The 14516-nt window shown below is 28.7% G+C and overlaps 1 protein-coding gene across 1 annotated transcript in view; it reads left to right on the top strand.

The window, feature by feature from the left end:
• LOC136980321 (zinc finger protein 271-like) overlaps positions 1 to 14516 on the top strand; it is a 40813-nt gene that overhangs the window by 13790 nt on the left and 12507 nt on the right.

The following is a 14516-nucleotide window of genomic DNA, read 5'->3' as shown; positions in this document are numbered from 1 at the left end:
ATTGTATTACTGATGAATATTGGGATGCCTTCGTGCATTTGGTATTCGGTGAATACCAAGCAAACATTTGGCAAATACCCAGTAGTGCGGATAATTTACTTCTGGTGAATATTCAGTATTAACTATTTCCCACTCCTCGTAGATAAATTTTCAAATCAAAGCAGACATATTTGCATCTGTATTCGTGCTGTCCATTCACACATTCATACTCGCATTCATGTATTTTCTTGCTTTTGGTTATTATTTTCAAAATAGAATGGTCTAATGAAACAGTAATCGAGGTGAAAAATATTCTGTCACCAAGTTAAAGGGTAAAAAAAAGGGGGGGGACTCATGGTATTATTTAGAACATGTAAAGTGAAGTGGGATAGGAACAGATGAAGTGTATAACCCAAACTGGTTTGCTTATTTTTCATCAACAGATATAAACTACTCATAACTACAGAAGCAGCGGCATAAATTATTGTTTGAGAATTGTTCATTTTCTAGATCCTAGACAAACATTCATCATTCCAACCATGAACCAATGCTTGAAAAATAATCATGTTTGTGTACATATGTCCTCACCATGTGAAAAGACTTCAGTAAATGACAAAAGGCATTTGTTCAGTGTTTGGCAAATACTGAATGTGTGGAGACATCCTTATACATATTAAGTATAAATATATTTTATTGATTGTCATGAAGTTCTATAAGTCAAGCAATATATGCATTTTACTTTATATACAGGTTGTTTGTCAACAGTAAAACATATTGCCAGATTAAAAAATTTTGTTGGACTACATATCATGTGTGTGTAAAGCATTTATGAACCACTAGGATCTTGAACAAAGCATATATATTAAACATGGATTGGTGTTTGATACCACCAACACTTGCATCATTTTTCAGAAGCCAGAGCTAAACGTAAAGTTAAATGTAAATAAAATTTGCTTAAATTGCACAAAATAGACTATTACCAGTTGCAATGTGGATTATCCAAATTAATATATGACATTGTTGAATTGTAATTCAAAAAATAAGTCTGTTGATTACAGGAATTTTAAAATTCTTGTTGTAATTCCATCAAGATTAAAAGAGGTGCCAGAAAATTGGTGGGGAATCTGTATATATATTATACAGTGTACATAAAATAATATATTTGCTTTGAAATTTTGGCTTTTTCATTTGCTTGTATTGAGACATTTTCATGACTCCTTACAATAAATTTAAGTTTAAAAACGTACCTTGAAGTAAAGAAAATCATAGAAAATAAAGCAAAAATTTGTGATCAAATTTCATTTAGATCATTCATCGAAAAGAATTGTTCTAAAAGTTGAATAAATCCACATTTTTAACTCTATTATTATTCTGTTTGTATACCAGTTGGCCCTTCATATCCTTGAGTTCCTCATCTGCAGATTCAACCAATACAGATCAAAAATAATTGAAAAAAATTCCGAATAGCAAACCTTGAACATTTTTTTATTTTATATGTTCTGTTTTATTTTCCATATTTCTCTGGTGATTAAACAAAAGCAATATGTAAGTGGTGAAAGAAAGAAAATGTTATGTTGTTGCTGTGTGTACTATATAGTTGGGACTACAATAGTTGCATCTATACAGAACATGTACGGGCTTTTTCTTGTCATTATTTCCTGAACAATACAGTATAACAAATATTTACATTATATAGACATTATATAAGTAATCTATAGATGATTTAGTATACTAAATCGTCTTTAGATTACTTGTAATACTTATACATGGGAGGATCTGCATAGGTTATATGCAAATACTAAATGCCATTTTATAAATGGTGTCCGAGAAGTTTCTGCACAGTGTAAAAGGTTTAAGTTTTAATAAAAGTGAAGTTTCCTATACAATATTGCAGTTTCTCCTACAGCAAATGTGGGAAATGTCCCTGAGACCCCAAAATCTGGGGGATGAGATCTAGAGGTCCAGACTAGATTCTATGGGAGATTATGCAATAAATAAAAAATTCTTCCAAAAACCAGAACATCTGTTAGCAAGCGGTAATGCCATCTACTGCAAAGTGGAAATACAAGATATAAAACTTATAGTCTGATGCAATACCATACACATAATTTTAATGTCATGACAAATTTCTCACTGCGTAATATCTTTTCAAACACCCACATAAGACACTTGAGCATCTGCAGATATTGATATTTGTGGAGGTGCTGAAACCAGTTACCCATGGTTACTAAATGACAGCAGTTTATAATTATAAAAAATAATATAAATTTGAAGTAATGACTAACACAATAAAAAGTATATAAATATTTATGTTGAATGTGGTAGTTACTAGAAACAATGAATGTTGAATTGATTGCGATGAGTTACTTTGATAAAAATGATAATTAGTTTTGAATTTACTATGTTGTGTATGTTATTCTTGATCTTTTAAAATGAATAAAAATACTTAATCTATAATTCATAACTAAGCGTTAGATATTGAACTTTATCATCAATTATCTGAATAATAGATGGATTTGACGAAACTTCATGAATAGTAACGAAGAGAAAAACATAATACTTAATTTTTAAGTTCATTCACATAGGGACGTCACGAACAAACTTCGTGTATACGTTTTTCGCATTTCAAAACTGTATTTTCTTTATTTATTAAAGAGTTAAATGGTTCAAAATTAATGAAGTTTTATCTTTTAACTTACATTTAATGACATTCAAGAATTTAACTCAAAAATTCAATAACAACATATTTTTGAATTGTATATTTTCTATTAAATTTTATATATACTAGAATATTTTCCTGTTTTTAAATTAAATAATTTATTCTACTGAAATACGCGATTCCTTAACAGTTCTTGTTATAAATTGTTTGTTTATATATTGTAGTGTGATAGAAATTAAAAGCAGTTGGACGAGGGTACTTATTATATACTGAAATTTTAATCAGTAGTGTTTAAAGTAATTGTAGACAATAAGAAACAGAGCTGAAGTAGAAGATAATAAAAATTTAATATACTGTGTAGATGATGATAATCTTGTGAGAAAATTCAAATCTTATTCACCTTCTTTTATTATTTAACGTATAAATTTATGCAGTGCAAATACAATTAGAGAAGAAAAAATAACGAGGTCGAGGCCGAAGTTTTTAATGCGAAAACGTGTACATTGGACGTTCGGCGCCACTTTCTTGTAAGCCTAGAAGTTTGACAATGGCATTTGGAATATCGAGCATGATTCCACTGACTTTCCAAATGCCATTGTCAAACTTCTCAGTTCACAGGAAAGCGGCACTGAACGTCCGACGTACACGTTTTTGCGTTTAAAACTTTGGCCTCAACCTCACAAATCTCCCAAGAACTTGTAAGATGAAATTAGACATTAATGGAAAAACAGATGTCAATGCTATTCTTTAATTTCATTCTAATATATTGTACTGTCTACAGAATATCTTACAAAAATTCGGAAATCTGAACAGAAACTAAAAATGCAATAGAGAGAAAGCTTGCAACTAAGTTCATTTGAAATAATTTTAATCTGGCAGATAAAGGAAGAGGAAATGTGGTAGGTTTATTTATTGTTTAAGGAAAGTTATTTTGCAGTTTGTAATTGTAATCATTTATATTGTTATTGTTGAAGTTGGAAATGAAAGTAGAAACGGTTACATTTCTTTAGTTAAAGTACAGAAAATGAAGAAATATATTGTAATAATTTTTAGGCTGCAATTTTCAAATTACAGACGTATACATTTTCAATGTGGTCCATCTTTCTGTTCTTCATTAATCTCAACAATGGAATTAGATAGATGAAAACCAAGATCAGATATGGAAACTCTGGTCAAAGGCCTTGATTAACAATATATATGAAATTCTGGTCTGGACTAGAAGTCATATGATTTTTTAAATTTAGAATTACAATTATAAGGATCAAATGGAGTTTGAACCGACAGTCCCCTTATCTGTTACAGGATAAGAGTATAACTGTACTGTATAGTTTAGACAATGGTTTTCAGTAATATTTAATATGCCTGGGATCCACCGATTGATTCGGGATGATGATAGTACTTAGACCCGGTTTCCGGTAAATGTTCGTCTTGATTTCCCCTTCCCCGCAGGTGATATTAATATCGAGGAAATGAACATTATTATAGCTCTCCTGGTCCAGTTGTAAAGTTAAACCATAAGGGTTATCATTGATATCATTTAGGAATCGTTGAGTGTTGTGCTTATTATTCCATAGAATGAATATATCGTCTATGGAATAATATCGTATACTCATTGCACAAACATATGTGATACCTATAAAGAATTGGATTACATACTCGAAATAGCAACACAACAAGGTTACCAGAGAAATATAGTAGAAAAACTTATCACAACGTTCCAGAATTGAAGTAATCACTCTCCCGCGGATAACGGTAAACAGAAGATGGTAATCAATTATTATCCCTTCTTGAACAAAATGATAAACGAAATTGCTAAGGCCAATAATATACGTATCGTTTACCGACGTAATCCGACAGTTTACAAATTGTTAAGGAATGACAAGAAGAGAGAAGATCGGAACTCTTTAACGGGGGTTTACTCCATACCAATAAAGGACCAACGATTTAATTCGGATATTGTTTATGTGGGAGCTACTTTACGGCACTTAGAGCAAAGAATCAAAGAACACCAGTACTCGATTAATAAGAATCTGGACAGTACGGTTCTAGCTTCATACGCCAAGCAACAAGATATTGAGGTATTGTGGGACCAAGCTTCCGTCATCAAGCCGATGAACAATAGACATACAATCAAACATCTAGAAAAGCTAGAAATATATAAAGCCCAAGAAAAAAACGGGATGTATCAATCATAGAGACGCGGTTTTTTTTATCAACCGCATGGAAATCGTTTTATAAAGATAAACAATAACAACATACAAGAGATGCGGCCACGTATTTTTGTTTACATAATTTTATTCATTTATTCTGTATATTAGGCATCATGCGCGATATATTTATAGTTGCGCATGCGCATTTATTATTTTCGTATTTAATTCTATTTTATCGTTCTTTTTTTAATTTGAGTTGTAACTGAAGATGACCGTTGAAAACGATCGAAAACGTTTTTATTTTTGTTAAAACATTTGTGCTGGACAATTAAAGGTGATAATTTTCATATTAAGTATTAATTAAGCTATAAACATAAGTGAAACTTAAAATTACAAACAACAATTGTTCAAATTTTAAGTTTCTCTTATGTTCTGCATATAATTTGAAGTTTTGCTTATGTTTTCGCTTAAGTGTTCTGAACATCATAAATACTCCAGTCAGTCATAATTAATTTAAAAATTTCTTACTATAACAATAAAAATTCAGGCTGGAAATATTCATTCTTGAATCTCTATTGTTGTACAACTTTTGTAAATAAGAAGATTCTGTCATCATGCAGTTTTTAAGAACAATTTTGTGCTTTCAGTCAAGGAAAAGTCTTTAAGAAAGGGAATACAATTTGTGTTCCCTTTAATATCAATATTTGTAAATATCCAAATATAAACATACAGCCTGATATAATCCAAGGATCTTTAAGGAGTTTTAATGTAAATATCTGTCTGGATACAAATGTTTTAGCAAAATTCAGTTGTAGAAAAATTCAGGCATCAAAAAGTTATATTCTGAAACATTGAAAGTGTATAAATGGTACTCCTTTTGTCAGACTGTCTCTTCATATTTAAGTTTTAAAATTACACCTTGTTATACAGATTATGGGAAAATGGTGATATCTTTTTAAGCGATGTCATCTTGAGACTTTCATACATACACAGAATATTTAAAAAATTTTTTTGTCTTGAAATTAAGCCAATTGGAATTCATTCAAATCGTAGAAATATTTTTTATGACTTTTTTTTCTCTCGGAATATCTCCAAAATCAGAATGACATTTTCATTTCGTTTTGGCATTTTGTTTTTCTGTTTTTTTAATCATAAAATTTGGAAACTAAAATAAAAATGTGTTCTAAATTTAAAAATTTCAATTAGTTCAATATATTAATAATGACAATAAAATAAAGCGCAATAGAATAGTACATTGGATATTGGCAATGTCTCTTTAGTAATTAAACTGTAATGTTCTTTGATCCCTTTAGGTGAGGACCTATCTGAGCCAATATAATAAAGACTATACGCATGTTTGACCAGTTTAATCATGTATATTCCTTGCTTATCCTGGTTGTTGATTTGGTCTTTGTTCCTTCTTACATTTTGCATTATCCTGTGTAATTATCTTGTATATAGTGTCTTAAGATTGAAGTAGGGAAATTGTCTTTGATAGTAGAATATTTTAAATGCTTTTTGTTTCGTAATTAGATTTAGAAGGGTTGCCTTAATGAGATCTATGATATTTCTTTTTACTTCTTCATTCATATGTGATGGTTCATGTGGAATGAATATAATGTTACATGACTTCCAGTGTATATAGGAGTCAATTTATGCAGGCTTGTGAGACATGTACAATACTTTTGGTCTAAATATTTCACTGTAAAAATACTTAACTGTTCTAAACCTAGCCTAATAACTCTTGAATTATTGTTGATTTCTTCTAAGAATGTCCCAAATAATTTATCACAAATAGTTTTACTGTAAATTAAGATTTTTGTTCCTTTTGCTAGTTATCGATGATGGCATTGTGATTTATTAACTCACACGATGCCCAAGATCGACATTTTGTTTGGAGTTGGTTGTTATGGAATGCAATGAAATGTTACAATTCTAAATATAGATATAAATTAGGATAATAATAAGGTAAGTATATATACATTAATTTTGCAATACTTTCTCTGGATGTAATCACACAAGGAAGACAATTAACTGTATTAGAAGTATTTTATTGTCCATATTTTGGGCAAAGCCCCCCCTCATCTGTTTGACAACATATGCAGAAAAAACAAGGATCTAGATATCATTTACAATAATACAAATAGATAGATATAAATGAAAAATTTTCAAATCAGTATAGTTTTAGGAGTTATTTTAGCATAATGTATATAAATCAATTCAGAAAATATTCAGAAACATCTGAAATATCAAGCACGTACCATACGTTTATAACATTCTCAGGCTTCAGTCACAGAAAGGTCTTAAAATATAGTATTTTATAGAAACACATGATATGAAAGTGCTACAAAATCAAAGTTTCTTCTGATAATTGGCAAAAAAAAAACTGCTTTATTGATTTTTATATATTTCTGTGGTTTTCAGACTGAATGGAGCTTCACATTTTCCAACACACTAATTTTTGTCCTCATCCTCATGTCTTATTTTTGTCTCTATCAACTTTTACATTTGAATAATACAATTTTACTTTAAATAATTTTGGTTAATGTTACCTATGGTAGTGTCTCTGAAACAGTGGGGATGCACGTTCTAACCTAACCTAACCTATTCTAATAAATTACCATAATTATTGCCAACCAAATTACTAGAATAGGGGTAATTAGGGGTAACTGTTTCAGAGACGAGTCGCCATGCTCGCTACCATAGGTAACATTAACCATAATTTTCTATCGTTAAAATATTACTTTGTTATTAGGGTATAAAATCTGAAGATGGTAACAGATTTAGCCAGAAACATCAGCTTCTTTCAATAAATATTACTGGGTAAAGATGCATATGTACTATTTAAATGGTAAATCTTTCATAAATGAATGGCTTCTTTAATTCGTGATTTAGTTAATTTTTTAATGTTGTCAATTCTGTATTTAAGGCAATTTATTTCTTAACCTTAAAAGTTCTTTTCTATATTTTTACATTTTAATAATTTCTCGCCCATGTATACAAATTTATAATTTAATATAAAGTTATAATAAATATTTTAGTTGGAAAATATATCATAGAGAAATTTTAAATATTTGTTTTTATATGATTAGTTTATAGTTTCCTATATTAAAAATAGCTTACCTTCGCGAGTATTAAGTAATAGTTCTTTATTAACAGCAATAAAAGAGAATTAAACCAGAAACCTTGGCATCATTAAACATAATTAATATTAAATTTCAATTTTTTCAGAATATATTTTTAAGATTTTAATTACCTACTAACATAGGATACGTCGCGTTTTTTTGTGTAATTTTGAAACATTTGTTATATACTTTAAATGATCCAGCAAAACTGAAAAATTCTTTCAAATTTCTGATATTCATCTGATTATTTAAGAAGAATATCTCAAAATAAATTTCGGCACACTTTAATGTTTTATATAAAGTTTTTAAAAGCTTCAAATAATTTATTTATTTATAATTATTTGAAGAGACGTGTGGAAAAATAGTATAAGTGTCAAAACAGTTTTATTTCGCAAACGAAAGAATATAATTATTCTATACACAAATAAAGGGATGGAAGTGTGCGTTAGAGTGTGGGGGTCTTCCCCTTCGTAACAGAACTTCCAAGCTTGAGAAATATTAATCGCATCATTGGAATTGATGCAGTTAGTATGTAACCCGGCTTTGTATATTTCCAGAGTTTCTAGCGATTGTATGTGATCCACTCGGTGCGAGAGTCTGATCATTTCGGCCTCGTAAGGTTGGCTCTTATGCCCAGGGTCGAGGCATAAGTGGATAGAGTAGTTTTATTTATTAAATATTTAAAAAATTATTTATTTAAAAATAACAGGATAATAAACGTTAGTAATATGCAAGTAAATACATCTATTTAATGTAAAAAGATATGATTTTTTAATGAATGTTAAACTATACCACTAATATATTCAAGTCGTACTATTTCTCACTAATACCACTTTTCCGCCGACCCTTCATTTTATTAATCAATCAATCAATATATTATAAATTTAGTAAACCTAAATATCGTGTTTGTCTATTCCCGATATAAACAGCCAACATTTCTTTCGTATAAGAAAGAAGACGAGGATATCATCCAATACTGTTTATCAAAACTCTGAATGTATATGTATTCTGGGCCTCAATACATTCTTCATGTAATGTATCCTGTTATTGTATTGCATCTAATAAACATATTAAAACACACTTCGCTCATTCTTTATGAACTAGCCGCAAACATTACTAACTGTTACAAAATGGCTCCTTCTTTATTTTAACCTCATTTAACCTTATTATTATTATTGATTTTCTAAATTACTCTAAAAGTTTTCCATCAAGAAAAAAAAAAAAATTAGAATTCAACTTAAATTATAAAAATCTTTTTGTATTATTTATTTAAATATTTGTTTTTGGAAGGCGTTAATTTTATTTGGAAAGCCGAAGCCAATGATTGTAAATTTCATTACATAATTTTGAAATTTGTTATGATGGATTATAAAATTCAAATTATTTTTAAAATAAGAATAATAAGTTATTGAGTGTTTGTAAGCAGCAATGTGTAGTTTCTTTTCAGCATTTCAGATGTGATGATACTGCTTTTAAATCAGTTATATTACCATAATTTTAGACTAAACTGGAAGAAAAGAATCGGTCTGGAGCGTCACTTGAACCCACATATTATTAAATTTAATACGAGACACAGCCTAATGCCTCTCTCTGGTGCCATAATTTTATGTGGATAATCCGTGGGTCGTGCGTTTGAATGATAATTTGTAAAGGGTGCGGGTTATGTGTTAATTTTAAATTCCAATCGTGTGTTAAAGTTAATTCACACTGTAATTATTTTCTGAGTTTATTTTATTATTATTACTGGATAAAGAATATAGCGGTAAAATAAAAATGATAAATGGTATTCATCTATGTTTACATTTAATTTATAAAATTGGGACAGTTCATAAACATCTCCATTTGAATTACTGGGGTAGTCAGTGAGTAAAGAAGTAAATTTTTTCACTGGCCACTTCCTTGTTGAGGCTAAGTTTCATACCGATCACATAAAGCGTCATCAAACACATGTCAGCAATGATAATACACAAGCAAGCATTTGTGTGTATATTCTACTTGTGTACAATTTTATCAATGTACTATGCTGTTGTATTTGATAATGCTTGCTTGGATTGAAAATTATTTAATATTTTAAATTTTATACAAATGTTAAGTATAATTAATGTAAAATGGTTTCTACATTACAGAGTTTAAAAGATAAAGTGAGAAGGTAATGTCATCTTTGGTTTATATTTTGTTGCATTTTATTCAAAATAATAATAATTAAATATCAAAAAATACTGTAATCAGTAGTTAATGTTAGTGCAGTTAAACTGTTATCTTATACGACGACAGTCTAACTGATTCCCTTTAGAAAAAATTCCATTAATTATTAATAATTAGCCAAAATATAGTCCATATAATCCAGAAAGTAATATGATTATCTTAAGTTGATTACACAAGAGCAGTGAACAAACAGAGACATTTACAATTTGCTCAATGCTCTTGAAAATTAATATACAGGGTGAACCCACGAATAGGTGGACACTAAATGATAACATGTATTGAAATTACATATACATATAAATTTTGAGATAACATATACAATTATGTTTGCTAATATAATACAATTTTATCAATGTAGTTGCTCAAACTGTTGTCCATCAGAATTTACACAGCTCTGAAGTCTACATTTCGTCCTTCGACATACATTTTTCCACAAGTACCTCTGTGTATTAATTTCTTGAAATGCATCTCTGATGTAATTTTTCAACCATAACAAAGTTAAATACACACCATTGTTTTAGTATAACTCTAACACAAACCCTTTTCCATTTACTGTCCACTTACTTTTGGTCACCCTGTATATTACAAATAGGAGTAGAAATATACAGAGATAACTGAATTCAACTTCAAAAATATATTCAAATGTATAAATTTCAAACTTGTTAGCGTTTGTTTAATTCATTATATGCTTATTATATGTTATAAATGTATATATTGTATGTAGTTATAAATATATATATATAATTGATAAGACATACAATGAATTTCCTCATATATATAAGGAAATATATCAGGACTTGTGAAATCCTATTGTTTTCTAGCATTTCAAGAAAATATTAAAAATTTATTATACAATTAAAACTTTCAGAAAATTTATTTTCAGTTATTCCATTTATCATTCACTAACTTGTAAGTATAGTTTAATGAAAAGAATTAGATTTAAATTAAGTTCATATTTTAGGTATTTTTTATAACATCTGTACAAATATATAAACTTTAATAATGACTAGCTTCAAATGTTATCAGATCTTTAATCAAGATAAAATTTCTATATATTTATCATGGAAGTATAATAATAAAACCCTATTATAACTCTTATTCTATCAGGAAACTTTAGAATTGGTATTTAGTTTTTATATTTATACAGTACTTATCAAGGACATTTGAAAAGACAATAAATCACCTCATCTATGATTCAAACACTGTTACTAAAAAGAACTATTGTTATATGTAGATTTTAGCAGTATACTCAGTAACTTAAATACAAATAGACTATTTTGTTATCTGCATTTAAAATTATAATAATAAATTTTTCTCGAGACTCAAATCGTATTTTATTGCACTATCATAACCACTGGAATCTATTAAACCATTGCTATGACACCAGAACTATGGTAGTTTTGTGTCAAGTTACAACACACTTGTTCTGCACTCTCAATGAGTAACACAAGACTTAAAGCTCATTTATTCATACAAATGTTATATTAAGTTAATAATGAATGGTTTGCAAATCTTGTCCTGCTTGTTAAGAATGCAGAATAAATGTTTGTTGTCACAGCACAATCCAAAAGTTATAGAAAGTATAATGTGTTTCCAGGGGAAAGATTGTTATAGCTAATGGAAGTTTCGGTTTTACCAAAATCGGTTTGGAAATAGTCGTCATGTTTTGTTTGTGTCTTTTTTTTCAATGGACTTGTCACATACAGGTACAGTATGTAACATCTGTTGTCTCCTGCTGAAACTAGGCACATGAAAGAATGAAGAGTCGTTCTAAAGGTTAGCTCACGCTGACAATGAATAGCAAAACTGAGCGAGAAATTGGAAAGTGATTTTTATTTACATTGCAAAATTGGTTCATAGAATTAATCTTTGATTAATATATATTTGTAGCAAAAAAAATTTTTTTTTTATTCTTCCGTTTATATGCTTGTTCTGATTTAACGATTTCCTTATTATTTTGGCTACATTTACAACAAAATTTTTGAAGTTTTCAAGCAAGATTTTTTTACATAAATATCTTCATATTCTTAAATTTTTAATTAATAAACCAAAGAAAAGTTATTGTTTGTTTGAAGATACTAAAGGATAAAAATAAAAACAATACTGTGATAGTTTGATGTCATTTCTCAGAAATTCATATTAATATAGTTAATATTTCATAATTTTAGAACTTTCGGGCATTTAAATGCCAAAACAAAGCTTATTTTTCATATTGCGGGCACCAAGATGGCTTTTTATTTATATCCATCGCAAGGACTTGCAATGGAGCATCAGAATGGCAAAGGACAAATTATCCACGAAAGTTTAAGGAATAATTCAGACCTGCAACAGTTTTTGTTAACGATATACTTAAAAATAGTATTAAAAATTTCTATACTTTTTAGTGTAATATTTCTCATGTGCACTGTAGTATTTACATTAAAATAACCCACTTAAATCATTAATTCCATTTGGATTATCAACAGTCGCTTTATTAGACCGATTTTATTTAATTATTGAGAAATATTTATAAAATATAGTAGCAACTTCATAATACAATAACAAGTATATTGTATATTCTCGTGAGATTTTATACAAGATTCAGGATTATAAGGTTACATAATTTCTTGATATATGTATAATATTGACATGATTTTAGGTAAAAACTAAATTTCTACGTATACTTAGAAATTTCTATTGCCACTTGTAAGAAGACTTACAAGTGGTTGAATTCTTTTTTTAGAGTCTGAACGCACGCATGTGCACATGTAAAGGTGTTTAAAATGAAATAAGTATAGGTAAAAATAACCCTTTTTTTTTTTTTATTATTATATACAAGGTGGCCGGGTTAAAACTGTACATAATGGATTTCTGCCAAGTCGAAACTTGCAAGCTTTAACCGTGTCGCTTGATAATGTATTAATCTTGATAAAACCGTGCGTTAAAAGCAGAAATTTCTATATTTAAATAATCTATTAATCGAATGAATTATTAATGCAACATATTTAAATAGTACTAAGTTCATTCCAGAGAATCTTACATAGAAATAGATTTCAGTTTATTCGTAATGAACTGGAACAGATTAACAAAGAATAATATATAAATGAGGCATTTAAAAGTTTTATTAAAAGATATATACATATGTTTTGTTAGAATGTGTGTGTGTGTGTGTGTATATATAGGATGAACCAAAAGTCAGTCAAACAACATATATTTTAAGAACAGTTGTATCAACTGAATCACAAGTAATGATATAATGAAATGGTGGAATCATAAATAAGTATATGTGGTTGTTCTAAACTAGTTTTAAACCTTTATAAAATTTATCTCGATTAACTAGCTTTTGGGTGCTCATCTTGGATTTGGTTGACCAACTGCATTTGTTATCTCGAAATCAGACTTGTAGCGTCGCCAAACTCCTTGCGTTGCTTCTCGTGACTTTCACTTTTATTCAATCCACCTGGTGGTAATTAATTAACAGGTAGCAAAGTACCTAAAATAGAAAATTATACTAATTTATAAATAAAAAGCTGATTATAAAGATTTTGATATTCATATTTTGCATATTTCTTATATTCTTACTCTGTTTACTGAATAAGGAAACCTTATTTTAAAATCTATCTGGTTAACGCCGGAGAGAAAAACGGTCACTTTGTTATTTTAAACGATTACTCGTTCGAATTATGTTCACCCGAGTGACTCCTTTGTTTTCATGCTCGATTCAGATTAATTTAATCTTTCTATTCTTTATTGTTAATTTTTTCAGAATAAATTTTAAATGAGAAGTCTGGAAATGTTTTTATATCGTTTTAATATATTACTTTAATACTATATATTCTTGATAGAATCTGTTGATTAATTACGGAAGTGAATTATCAAAGTAATATGGCTTAAATATTGGCGCGGCAAGCTCAAAAGCACGAATGGTTTACATTAGTGTTTTGTGAAGCAAAAATTAGGATTCTGCTACTTAGCGAAAAAATTAGTTTATATTTTATTTTTTATTTTATTTAAATATAAATGTGTGTTAGTTTTTAATTTAATGAAGGTTAAAAGTATTGTATTAGGACTTCTTGCTTAATGTACACATTGTAATGTCATATATGCATGGTTTTATGAATGATTTTTTTCAATCATGCATGTTTCTGGTGAGAAGTGTAATCACTTTGTAAGGTGCTTATATTATTTTTTATGAGTTTTGAGTTTATAATTGATAATGACAGCCAATTTGATAATTATTTCAAATATCAAATGAACAATAGGATTTCTTTATTTTGTTATTGTGACTACATAGTTACTAATTAGTTAGTAGGAGGTAGGCGGTTAGGCTGCGTTCTCTTGTTAAATTTAATTACAAGTAGTTATTTAGCCATAATATCCCAATAAAGAAATCCAGCTGTTCATTTAATGCTACATTGT

Source organism: Centruroides vittatus, unplaced genomic scaffold (genome assembly GCF_030686945.1).
Source record: "Centruroides vittatus isolate TY-2023 unplaced genomic scaffold, ASM3068694v2 contig_693, whole genome shotgun sequence".
Lineage (NCBI taxonomy): Eukaryota > Metazoa > Arthropoda > Arachnida > Scorpiones > Buthidae > Centruroides > Centruroides vittatus.
This window is presented reverse-complemented; position numbering and strand designations above follow the sequence as displayed.